Below are 13,537 nucleotides of genomic sequence, written 5' to 3' on the forward strand. Positions count from 1 at the left end.
GCTCTCTCCTCCCCCACCCCACACTCCCCACCTAGTTTCTTCTCCTCAAAGCCCCATTCAGACTCCATTCCTTCCCAGGGCCTTCTGGCTTTGTCAGTCATTGAACAAGCCCTACAACTTCGAGATGGGATTTGTCTCAAGCCAGAGAGGCCCAGGTTTAACATAAGCACTTTCCCTGGAAAAAGTTGCCCTCGGGAACTGAAAAAGTGAAGTGGGGTCAGGGAAGGTCCAGTAGGAGACGGGGGCAGGCAGACGGTTGGAAGGGTCAGGCAGAGGGGGCAAGGCAGCATGGTTCTGTTCGGGAAGGAATGAATGGGTCAGGACTCAAACAAAGGAGGAAATGCTATTGCGGGCAGCGGCTGTGAAAGGGAATTGGGTGTCTCCCTTGACAGCAGAGTCAATCCCATCTCACCAGAGAGACCAAAGAAAACAGGACAGAAAAAACAAAGCGTAGCTCCAAACTCTGCTCTGCCACATGGGGACTGCATTTGTCTAACAGGGAGGGAAAAAACCAGAGGATGATGGACCAGACAGGCTCTGATGAAGGATGTGAACACTTAGCTCACTGACCACGGCCCACCTGTAGTCAGTCAACTTTCATCCCCTTTCCCTTACATCTCACTCTCCCCCTTACAAATGGAAACTTATCTCAGTCTCCAAGATTGCAAAGACCCAAGAGATGGCCAAGAGAAAAGGGAAATGCATCTTCAATATTTTGAGATAGTCTGTCATTCAATAAAATGAGAAATACATTTTTAACCAAAAGATAGTATTTGAGAAAGCTTCCTTGTCAAGTCTGCTTGGAGACAAAAATTTAAGATCGCCAAAAGTTGCTGATGCAAATTCCATAAACCCATGTAAGCACACAATTGCTCAATTACCATACACATGGTCACTTGCCAATAAAACAGGAGGAAGCTAAAAAAAATCATGTGGCTGCCTCACGCAGGCTTAGACGGCTTCTGCAACAGACTGAGAGACTCAACAGTGAATAAAACACCAAACTGAAACTTATTAATACAAGACCAGACATCTTTTCTAATTAATTTTGCAGACAAGAGCTGAATAAATGAAAACTGAATCATATCTTCTTATCTAAAAAGTAGAAAATGAAATGTTATTTTTTTTAAATGTCTAGGCTCTCAGCAGTAAGAGATGACTAAATAGCAAGCCTCAAAAATTAATGTAATTAAATTCAAAGCGATCTTCAGATTACAACATTAAAAGTGAAATCTGACTAAAACAAAAACTGAAGAATTATTCTTTGAGATATATTCAGATAAAATCATCTTACCCAAATCTCAAAGAAGGTTTTGTTCGTTCTTTTTAAAGACACATTTCTACTGAGTTATGCAATATCAACGGGCAGGAAAATTATCGGAGACAGGAAAACATCAGTTAATGGAAAAATGAGAAAGTTAATAAACGAAGTCAGACTGGGTATTTTATGAGCACTGCTGAAAATACAATTCATAGAAGTAAAATACCATCGTTATGACTGAGCATAATAAACCGATTACTTGTCTTAAAGGCTATGTGTGATAGAAATCATTTAAATCAATTCAGTTACTGTTTCTTAGCAATTTGATAAAAAGGAAAAATAGTGGAATGGGGAATCAAGTGCTCCTCTGGGAGCTTAAAAACAAGCCAGCTGGGTTTGTAAGTGCACTTTAATCTGTTTATTTTTCCCTTGTTTAAAAAAAAGACAGGAAAGATTTACTGAGTCAAGCTGCCAAAGTCTTGGAATTCATAGAATTTAAATTATTAGTAAGGATTTAGTTATGATGAATATTCTCTCTGTCCCTCAAGCCCCATCTGAGTTGAAAGGCTGATCAGAGCTTATAGTAGCAACGTCCTCCAGAACTGCTGAATCCTTTGGGACCAGAACTTGAATGTGAAATCCCATCAGATATAAAATTGGGTGGGAGATGAGAACGGGGGCTCTAGGAGGTCTCCCTCAAATAAGGCTGAGTGAAGCCATCCACGTGTGATCTTGGTTCCACCTCTCCTACCACTGTATCCTTTCTGTGAGGTCCAAAGAGTGTTCACTTGATACAGAGAAGATTTAGCATGGTCACTGCGCAAGGATAACACGCAAATTTGTGAAGTGTGCCATATTTTTTTTAAAGTTCACTTTTGGGAAAGCAGAAACGATAATGCATGAACTGACTAACAAGACTCCTTCCTTTTACAACTTACAACGATCAGCTAAATTGACCTACTTAACATTAAGCATCAGTAACACTCTAACGCAGGGCTCTGCAAACTTTCTCTGTAAAGGGTCAGACAGTAAATATTTTAAACTCTGTGATTCAGAGGGTTTCTGTGGCAACTATTCAACTGTGCCCTTGCATGGCAAAAGCTGTGTCCCATTAAAACTTTATAACATCAAGCGACCAGCCCAGGCTGTGCTTTGCTGACCCCTGTTCCTACAATCAGCTACAGAAATCAGAATGGGCTTCAAATCTAAATGAACTTTCCATGTCTCTCTTTAAGGAAATGATCTGTCATACAAAACAAGTTTCCCACATTCTTTAAAGTCTGTCAGAGGTTACCCTTGAAAGATAAATTTCCCTTGAGCCAACTGGTGATTTTGTCATTTAGCCAGAGGGATGGCACGAAGTCTTCCAAACAAGTTAAAAAGAGCACACCTGAAAATGACTCACTGGCTCCAGACTGTCACTTACCTCATTTAAGCCTGGTCCGGGGCCCTGGCTTTAGAGACAGATACACCGCTGGGATCAACAAACATACAACAGGAACACCAGTCAAAAATATAAAGCAGAGAGGCAGAAAGGGAAATTCAAAACTCCTGTTACCTTTGCTAATCCAATCATGAAGATAAGCACTAACCCAGCACACCTAGGGATTAAAGAAATCTGAGGTCTCAAAGAAATGTAACCTAACCCTCCTACCTCTTTATCGCTTATTATTAATCTCCATGGGGATCTTCAGGGTTTTTTAAGCCCCAAACTCTGCTTCAGGCACCCCTTATAATAGGATTAACAAAAACTAGGGCCCCATGAATTTCCTGGATCTTTGTAGGTCAACAGAAATACCCACCAGCTGCTATACAAGATCTTCCTGGAAGTCAGATCTACTTAGAAATGCAGAAGAGTCCCTGAAACCACTTTTAAGAATGCTGCAGAGACATGAAAATAGCATCCAGGTAGACACAAGAAACAAGAAAATTTAACAGCAACAGAAACATTAAGCTTTCATGACAGCTGTCTTATAATTAAATACTTACATAAGGAAAATAAAATCTAGAGGTTATTATAATGGTTCTGGTTTCCAAAGGAATCTCTGTAAGAGCACTAATAATTTAAGACAGAGCACGAACTGGGGGTCGGGGAACAGGAAGGCTTTCAGATTCAGCGAACGTGTCAGCAGCCTGGTGGGCAGGGGACCAAGCAAAGGCCAAAGCCTCTTCTGAACACTCCTTTGCTCTGCTCATAAAAACTAGACTGATGTTTGGCAGGAAGGTCAAGATATTATAAAAATGTTTTCTTCCCCAGGCCCAGTGATTTCCTACAAGCGACAATAGCCACATCTGTGTTTTGCAAAGACTGAAATGAAGGCACTGTGAGGGCAGCAGTTGTACCTGTTGGTCATCCACACCTCAGAGGCAATTCCCAGCAAAGTTACGTCAATTAGAAAAAACAAAAACAAAACCAACTTTGATTCGAGAAAGAACCCAAACAGGTTCCCTAAAGCAAACTGCATTATGCGTCTGTCCCTGCAGGCAGGGATGAGCCCTCTTGGCTGCTGGAGTGGTCTCCGGAACAGCAGGGTCAGTAAGCCCTTCAGATGGTTCCTGGGACCTGCAGGCACAGTGAGGCAGATGTGCTGGAAGTCGACTCTTTGCAAAGATGCTCATCGCCCCCTGAGGACGTGGCATGCAGGCTCACATTTGGAGGGTGACAGTGAGGATCTCAGCAAGTCTGACAGTGCCTGGTGGGGTTATAATGGAAAAGTTTGTTTTCTCTTTTGGGGAGAGAGGCAGGTTGTTTAACTCTTTCACTGAAGTTTCTTGTTGTTATAATTATTCCTAAATAGAATATTTAAAATTTTATTTTACATTGAAGTGCAACTGATTGACAATGTTAGTTTCAGGTGTACAGTAAAGCAATACAGTTATACATACATACATATGTATACACATATATTTTCAGATTCTTTTCCATGATAGCTTATTGTAAGAAATTGAATATAGTTCCCTGTACTATACAGTAGGTTCTTGTTGTTTATCTACTTTATATATAGTAGTGTGTATCTGTTAATCCCAAACTCCTAATTTATCCCTCCCCCTGCCCTTTTCCCTGTAGTAACCATAGTTTGTTTTCTATTTCTGGAGTCTATTATAGACTGTAAATAAAATTTGTATCTTTTTTAGATTCCACATATAAATGATATCATATGATATTTGTCTTTCTCTGTCTGACTTACTTCGCTTAATATGATCATCTCTAGGTTCATCCATGTTGCTGCAAATGGCATTGTTTCATTCTTTTTTATGGCTGAATAATACTCTACTGTGTATATATACCACCTCTTCTTTATCCAGTCATCTGTTGATGGACATTTAGGTTGCTTCCATGTCTTGGCTATTGTAAATAATGCTGCTGTGAACACTGAGGTGCATGTGTCTTTTGAATTATAGTTTTCTCTGGATACATATCCAGGTGCGGGATTGCTGGATCGTATGGTAACTCTATTTTTAGTTTCTTAAGGAACCTCCATAGCTAAATGGTATTTTTAAAACTTCTTTCTTCTCTAGCCTAGTAAAAGCTGACTGTAATGTCCCATCATTACACAAAATACATTTACTAAGTGATAATTACTAAGTGATATGGAATAAGACCTCTGCTATCCAGTATGAGGGAATTTTCGAGACATGTGAATTATTCTCCTTTATGTGTCAAAATTTATTAAGAGGTGTTTTGATAGGTGATGGAATCTGAGTTGGAAGGAGAATTTAGATATTATACATATAAACAGCTCATTCTGATCAAGAGGAAAGTGAGGGTCCGCTAAGTGACATGCCTGACACTACATCCTCCTTCAGTGACGGACTGAAAGGAGGCCAGAATGCCCACCTCAGAGTCCCCCCAGCACACACTCAGTGGGTTTCACCAAGAACCTGCTGGTTTAAGAGAAAAGCACCTTCTAAACCTACTGCTACTATTTCCTCTCCTAAATTTAAGGAAGACAGTTCTCACCCAAGCTTAAGTTCACAGCTATTACTTAAATATACACAGGGAGTACCAATGATACTGTATGCCATTATTAGAAAAATCAGAATCCATTACTTTAGTTCTTTTTTTTAAGTTAATTTTTTAAGATTCTGTAAAGTCAATTCTTTCCCATCAAGAGTGGTTTAAGACTACAGTACATAAAAACCCCATCTATGCAAACTCCACCATGCCGTGTGGCTCTGCCCAGTACAGGTTCTCCATCTTGTGTCTTTTCCCCTTCTGGTAAATTTCTATCAACCTGGTAAATTGCTTCAGCTGTCATTTCCTCTCTGAAGTCTCTCTGGATTCAGATACTCCTCCTGGAAAGTTAATTATGACCTCGTCCATGCTCATTTTTTTAACCTTTGCATTTCTGTGGCTACATGCATTTATCACATTATTTGGTAATTATTAGTTTATGTATCTGTCTTCCTACTCTATGACACATTCTGGGAGAACAGAGTCCATTCTTCTCAGTTTGGTATTTCCAGGATCCAGCATAATACCTAAAAAGTATCTATTATGTATTTTTTTAATGTTGAATTCGAGAGTGTACAATTCAAAATCAAATCCCTAAAATGGGTTTAATTATCTAATGAGAAACACAACCCTGTTCCTAGCTAGCTGACAGCAAACTCTTCCCCACAGCTGTGATTCAGAAATAACTTCCATGGTAGGTTAACACTTTTAAAGTAGGAACTAAACAACCACAACAAAAGAATCACCACAAATTCTTAAGAACTATCAAAACAACAGGTTGTACAAAAGCAAGGCTGACTAGAAGTTCATTTCTAAACCTGAAAAAGGAGCTCATACTATCCAACAATTGCCCAATACCCTTTTCATCCTCCGTTCCCTTGCTCCATCCCTAAGATTGTTCTGCATGGCTGGTGTTTTCCAAGGCACGCGTCCAAGCTGCCTTGGCTAAATTCCCCAGGCCACTGCCTAACCTCCAGCATCTGCCCTGGTACCCATCCTCTGCTCCAACTGAACGTCAGACACATGCATCTTTCTCAGCAGGACGTGGACAGATCTGCATCTGCGAAGGACTTTGAGGAGCCATGGAGAAAGGATCTCGTCACTTTCTGTGTATTTGCCTCTGAACCAGGACCCATTAAACAAGGGTATCTGGCAGGTGAACCCACGCCTCATTGAAAATCTCATCCATCATGCAAAATCTCTGGGGACAGTTGCTAAAAAGTTAATTGCTTTCAAGGGACTGGTGACGTTCTGGGTGAACTGTTTATGCCCTAAGCCAAGTCAGCACTGTGTCCTGGACAAAGCAATGACAAAGTTTATAAATAATCTGATCCAGGTGGCTTGGTCAGTGGTTTCTCATACATACTTAACAAAACACAGAATATTCATCATCTCGATGAAAGAAAAATGTATTAAAAAACACTATTTCACACATCATATAAATTAATTATCATTAATATTAACATGGAAAGATAAAAAAGTTTCAAGGAGTTCAGCCTGTGTGAAGATGGTCTGCTCTGAACTGTAAGGAATAGGGTTTAAAACACAGCAAAAAATCTTATACTGGAAGATAAATACATTTACCCACATGGCTATTCACACTTTGTTTTGCCTTCACAATGGTAGAGGCTATAACAAAATTTATTTCAGGGACCAACTTGGACCTTGCAAAGCCAATGGTAACAGAGAAACCGCCAAAATTCGTCCTAGACTTCAGATGCTTTGAACTATCTGCTTTGTGCCTCGTGGTAGGTTGGCTCCTTTCTGACACTAGAGCTGCTCTTTTGTTCAACCATGGCAATGCAGTGTCTTTCCAAACCACAGCCATTGATAAATGAAGCATGGAGGCACAGGATGGTCTAGTGAGACTCCACTCTTCTGAAACTATGGCCAACACGAGGTGAATAAAATGCAATTGTGCTGCTCCAGTGATGCAGGAGGACAGCTTAGCTAATGGCCTGGGGCATCTGTTTCCACTCCAAGGATTCTGAGTCTGTGCCCATCCTGATTTAGACATGCCAAGAACACACAAATATCCAGGAATGCAGTACCCAAGGCATGTTACAAACCGAGAGGCTGATCAATCTGTGGAACGCCATCAGCCCTCATTGCTGAATAAATTAGATCAAATGAGAACACATTTTAAAATTGGGAAATGGCAGGAATATTCCAAGTTTATAACTTACAGAGAACAAGTTAAACAGGCACCATGGTTATTCACGCTAAAATTGGCAGGAGAATCAAGTTTTTTTCCCCCAGCACATCAGGAAAGAAAGTTTCATATTTTTCAACTGGGAATGTTCTGAAGCAAAGATGTCACTGCAAAAATATTAAAATACAAGCCAACTTTATCTAAGTAAGGATATTCTTTAGAGTTTTTTTTTTTAAGCCCAGTTGAGAGAGGGTAGTGTATTGTGTTCTCCTGCTGAGAAAATTACGCTGTTATTATATGCAGCTTTGTCAAACATGTTCCAGGAAAGAAAATCATCTAAGCCCATGTGTTGTGTTTCTTGTAGGCAAAGAGGTAGTGGAGAAATACCAAACTGATGCAATGCTGTAAAAAGGCAAAATAAGAAAAGACAGGCTGAAGTTAAAATTCTATGAACGCTAACTACATTTTAACTGGTGATGGAAAACCACGAGTGCCAGGGAAATCACCAAGAAGGTCCAACTTTCTATTCAACATCAAGTATCCTGCATTGGGCAGAACACCAACCCAGGGAGAATTCTTCTGGTTCTCCCCACAAACATCAGACTCTCACTTGTTCACTAGTTTCTGGGTCAATTCTGGTTTCATAAGAGCTCTTAGTTTCCTACCTATGAACTGTGGACCTGAGGGATGATGTCTGCTCCCAGCTTGCTTTTAGGTAAGTGAATTTTGCTGTAAGAAAAATAACTCAAAGCGAAGCCTAAGGATAGAAGACAAATAGAAATGACGAAGATAGGAAGTGATATTCCAGCATGTAGAACAAGAATACATTATAAAAACAGAGCATCTTCTTCATCCAGTCATCTGTTGATGGACATTTAGATTGTTTCCATCTTTTGGTTATTGTAAATAGTGCTGCTATGAACACTGTGTGCTGTGCACCAGAAACTGACATAATATTGTAAGCTGATTACACTTCAATAAAAAAAATTTAATTAAAAAAAAACAAACCTGAGCATCACTAACTAAGCCATGACCCATCAAAGAAGCTTGCAAACAAGGGCGCTCTCAGACCTCCTCACGCAAAACACAAAGCAGACAGAGTAGGTAGGTGGGGCATCACCCATTTCCACAGCAACAAATGAAAGGACAACCTTGGCCAGCGTCACCAAGATATACACACAGGTCCCAGAGTTTAAAAGAGATCGGGCCATGAAAACTGCATCTCCTTCATGAAAGGCTCCATCGAGACTAGTCACACCTTCATCTCAGCTTTGCTAAGAACATTTATTTCATCTTCAACTCTTTACAGACTCCTGAGTCTGAAATTTTCCTCTTCTGCCTGTCACTGTATACGGAAATGATGTTCTTGGTGAAAACTCAAACAGCTATATAGGGAAGTGTCTTACATGTTCAACTTTGTGCTGTTTGGCAAGCCTATCCATACAATTTCCTCTTTCATGGCTTTTAGTTCAAGCAGGAAATGCTGAAATTCTAGATATCCAGTAGGAAGGGGCCTCTTATGGCAAGAAACAGCACAGGGAAGGCCAACTCAAACTGAGGAAAGTCTCCAAACAGAATCTTTTCTCCATGCCCCACCCACGGAAACTGAAACACAAGGGAGTAATAAGAACAGAGACGGAGTTGGAGACAAATGTGGCAACATTTGACAGATGAGATCTAAATATTCTAGGGCTAGATGAGCAGTTGATGATAGTGGCTTTAAAGGCACATATCAGACCCAAGAGTCAATATGCATAAATAATAACTGCCATCTGTTAACCACCCACTATGTTCACATACAGTAACCACTTTTTCGGTACGTGGTTCATGACGATATCATGAAAGGCGGGTACTTTTCTTCATACTGGACAGATGAAGGCAGGCCACCATGCCCGCTATCTGGCCTATTGCCCCAATAAATGGGTTTTCAAACCCAGAAGGGTTCCTTTGCTGATGTGAAAAATTGCATACATTCCCTCCATGGTAGCTGGACTTCTCCTGTGTCAAGAAAGCATAGGAAATTAAAATGACAGGTTTTGAATTTTGCTCATCTCCATTACAGCTAAATACGTTAGGAAAAAAAAGAAACATATTTATGTGGACATCCTGCTAGTTACTGAGTCTCCAGGTAATGGCCAGAACTTCAATGGATCTAAGAATCCCACGTGACCAAACCAGGTCCCCATGAATCCAAGGACAACACATTAAAAATACTACCTTACGTTCTCTTACTTCGGGAGGTACATTCTCACAAAGAAAAATAATACGTGGAGGCCAAGATATTCATCCACTTTGCCTGAAGAGGCAAAGACCTCAACCAGCACCAGGTATAGTTTGGGTCTTTGTAACTTTGGAGAAATACGGAAAATTCGGGGAAAGCCCAGACAAGAGCAATGAAAATGATAAAAAGGTTGGAAGGTAGGAGAAAAGGCTGACGAATGAGGATTAATTAGCCTAGGGAAGAGAAGACAGTGGGGAACTTAATATTATTCTTGAAATACAGCAAAGGCTATTATACAAAATATGATCACCATGATTCACAATTCCACTGAGGGTGAAAAACAGGGGAAACAGTCTATGGAAAAGCATGACGCATTTAGATTAAATATAAAGTAAATCTTTCCTTCCAAGAGTTGGAGGCACTAGAATAGATGGCAGCTTAAGGACTTCGCAAACTTGCTTCCCTGGGAAATGGTCTGTTCATGCTCTGTCTGTTCCTTTTGCTCAATTTAAATACCACCTCCCCCATGAAACCCCGATTCGCTCTTTACGTACACTGAGTATTTCTCAAATTTTATTAAGCATCAGTATCGCTTGGAGGGCTTATCAAAACACAGATTCCCAGGCCCTACCCCCAGAATAAGGGCAGGTGGGGCCCAGGAAATCACACTTCCAACATGCAGCAGGTCTGCAGACACACTTTCAGAAGCAGTGAGCTAGACGCAATCTCTCCCTACTTTATCTCATAAAAAGACATCTGTATTCTCTGGGCATTCGTCATTGTTCTTATACCACTTTCTTACGGTATTTTATGTGCTTTCCTACTGACTGTGGTCTGATTCAGCTTTGAAATTTCTGCAGTGCTTAGCACAAAGACCTGCAAGGCTTACGAAACAACATCTTCAACTCATTCCCTAAAAAGTGAATCCTTCTGTGAAATACTGCCATTTGCACCAACACGGATGAACCTAGAGATGATCATCCTAAGTGAAGTAAGTCAGGTAGAGAAAGACAAATATTATGGTATCATTTATACATAAAGTCTAAAAAATGACACAAAAAACTTATATACAAAACAGAAACAGACTCATAAACATGGAAAACAAACATGTTTACCAAATGGGAAAAGCAGGGGAGGGATAAATTAGGAGTTTGGGATTAGAAGATATACACCACTATCTATAAAATAGATAAACAACATGGATTTACTGTATGGCACAGGGAACTATATTCAATATCCTGTAATAACCTACAATGGAAAAGAATTTGAAGCTGTGCACCTGAGACTAACACAATATTGTAAATCAACTATAGTTAAATATATTGTTTTAAAAGTGGGTCTTTCTAACTTGCGTAGAGGCTTTCCTGGCTTTATCATTTCTCATGTTTTCTTTATCTTGCTTCTCTGCCTAAGTGACTCCACAGTTTTAAGACTTTCCGATCTACGCATGTGAAACTGTCACCAGTAACAACTGTACTTAATGTTCAATATTAAGGAAAAAACTAGTGTGATTTATGAAAATTTCCTTCTGATAAGGTTTATTTTTTCTCATTAGAGTTTTGGCTAATGTCCCCAAGATTGTATTCCAAGAAAACGGCAGGAAAGGAGCCATATTTTTAATTTATTGTTTATTTTGCCTGATTCTGGCAGGAAGGCCAGGGAGGTCAATGAGCAAATGAGGACCTGGCATGTCTGAAATCATGCTGGTTGCAGCTCAAGTCTGGGCCAGAAACTGATCTGGAAAGTTATTCAATAAACTCACCCTCCCTCCCATCAGCTACCACGCTTACTTTTGGCTCAGAACGAAACAAACAAACAAAAAAGACAAGAATTTATACAACAGCAAAAAAAAAAAAAAAAAAGAAAAAGAAAAAAAGGACCCCCCCCAAATGAAAAACTGGGGAACTGCCTCTTGGGCTTCAAGTTAATTCAAATTGACTCAACAAAGGTGTTTATCACATTGTACACCCGGCACGCACAGGGCTATTGTATCATAATCTCTCAGATGTCTCAAAAACATAGGTAAAGCTCCATTCTCCCGCTAAATTCGTCCCAGAGTGTGTATACACACACACACCATAAAAAATTCCAAGTACAGTTAACTTTTAAATGGTCACAGAATGCAATGAGCATTGCAGGTGAGGAAGTCAGCGCAGAAAGCAGTACAAGGGATTTCTGGATTCATGGAATCCCAAAGCTGCAGTAGCTCTGATGACAACAACAACAAAACAATCACAGACTACCCTACACAGAGCAGATACAGTCATAACCCTCAAAAGAGCGTCACTAAATCTAAATTAAAACTAATCTTAAAAGCGGACTTTTTGTGATTCCTTATGTTGCGGCCCATGTTAATTCTATGAGATTTTTTTTTCTTTTCCTAGAATCAAACAACGCATGCTTTTTGTTACCTAGTCTTACAAATGAGTAGTTAAACCAACGCCTCAGCACAATTTAGCAGTCACAAAGATGATGTCCACTCCACTCCACTCCATTCAGGAAAATGAAAGCTCTGTTATTCCAACCGCCAGTACAGAACGCTCTCTGATGCTGGCAAAACACAAAAGCAAAAGCGAAAAAAAAAAAAACGAGTCCACTTCATCAAGGAACCACAAGCAGTGACTCTAAGCTGTAAGCATTACCCTGCAATCACACCAGCTAGTAACTGTGAGATATGGTCATTATCTTATGGAACTGATCTAATTTTGTACTCAACGCCCTAAAATAAAGGGTTTCTTTTGAATACCAAACACAGGGACTGGGATCAAAAAAAAGGTAATAATTTGACAGCACTTTCAAGCGCAGCTTATTTTCCTTCCTCCTGTCACACTAAATAGAACCAACTGACAACTCCACCGCCTGAATGAATGAAAGAAGATGCATTTGCTGAGCGAGGAAATAACACCAATAAACTGGCAGAGAACTGATATTAGCTCATTAGAGGGCTAATATGCGGGCACAAACGGCATATTTAACGAAAATCTACAAAGGTACTGGGATGCAGCTGGAATTAACATGTGACAAAATTTTTTTCTTCAGTACAAAGAAAGGGAGGAAAGGATATGCTTCTCTCTTTAAAGATATCAAGGTTCCGGTTGCACTGATGTGTTTATATGTATTTATATTTATATGTATCTAAGAAAACTTCATTAATTCAGGTTAATAAAGAAAGCAAATATACTCTGGTGACATTTATTAACATCTGTGCTAAAATCATGAATAAGAATTATACATAACACTTGGCCAGAGGAATTTAATTTCAAATACCACGAGAAGAAAAGCCCAGAGAAGATGTAGAATCTTCTCTCAGGAGACTTATCTGTAGAGCAGGAAATAAAAACGACACTTCTATACATAATGTTTAATTCATTAACAGTTGACAGGATTATTAAAGAAAAATATTTAAAGACAGGCATACTTTTAAAATGGAATTCCACCGAAAATTATTTCATTTTATTTTCCCATCAAAGAAAGGCCTTAGCCTAATCCCATAACTTGAAAGAACAAAATTAAAGTCAATTCTCTCATTTACTCAAATCATTAAAAATGCCTTCCTTAGCCTCGCTATTCCATAATTTCCACTGGCGTTAATGTGCTCACTAATCCTCTCATTTTCTCAACATCACCACTTACTCAGGTCGTCACACGTTCCACGTTTAATCCATGCTTCTGAAGAGGTTTCTGCCCTCCTAGACTATGAGCCACTGATCACTGAAAGGGGCATTAACGCCAAACATGTGCCTGCGAACCTGGAACCCAGCCTGGACGGGCAAAGAAGGACAAGGTCCACGTGGGCATGATGGGGGAGGGCTGGCCTTTGGGGAGGGTCCGCCATGTTCCCCAGCCTGGGCGAGGACTCTCATACATTTAGTTTCCTGCAATCTCTCAACTCAGGCTGTGATCTTACTCCCATGTTATATGTAGTTAAAGGAGTTAGACTCAGAGAGC

General features: G+C 39.9%; 1 protein-coding gene and 1 non-coding gene across 3 annotated transcripts in view; one reads left to right on the top strand and one right to left on the bottom strand.

Moving 5' to 3' along the window:
* FAT3 (FAT atypical cadherin 3) overlaps positions 1–13,537 on the bottom strand; it is a 481,838-nt gene that overhangs the window by 416,386 nt on the left and 51,915 nt on the right. The window lies entirely within an intron of this gene.
* LOC116279330 (U6 spliceosomal RNA) lies at positions 2,020–2,122 on the top strand. Its single transcript, XR_004188693.1, has one exon. It is a non-coding gene; the product is annotated as a U6 spliceosomal RNA (small nuclear RNA).

This window comes from Vicugna pacos, chromosome 10, assembly GCF_048564905.1.
Source record: "Vicugna pacos chromosome 10, VicPac4, whole genome shotgun sequence".
Taxonomy (NCBI): domain Eukaryota; kingdom Metazoa; phylum Chordata; class Mammalia; order Artiodactyla; family Camelidae; genus Vicugna; species Vicugna pacos.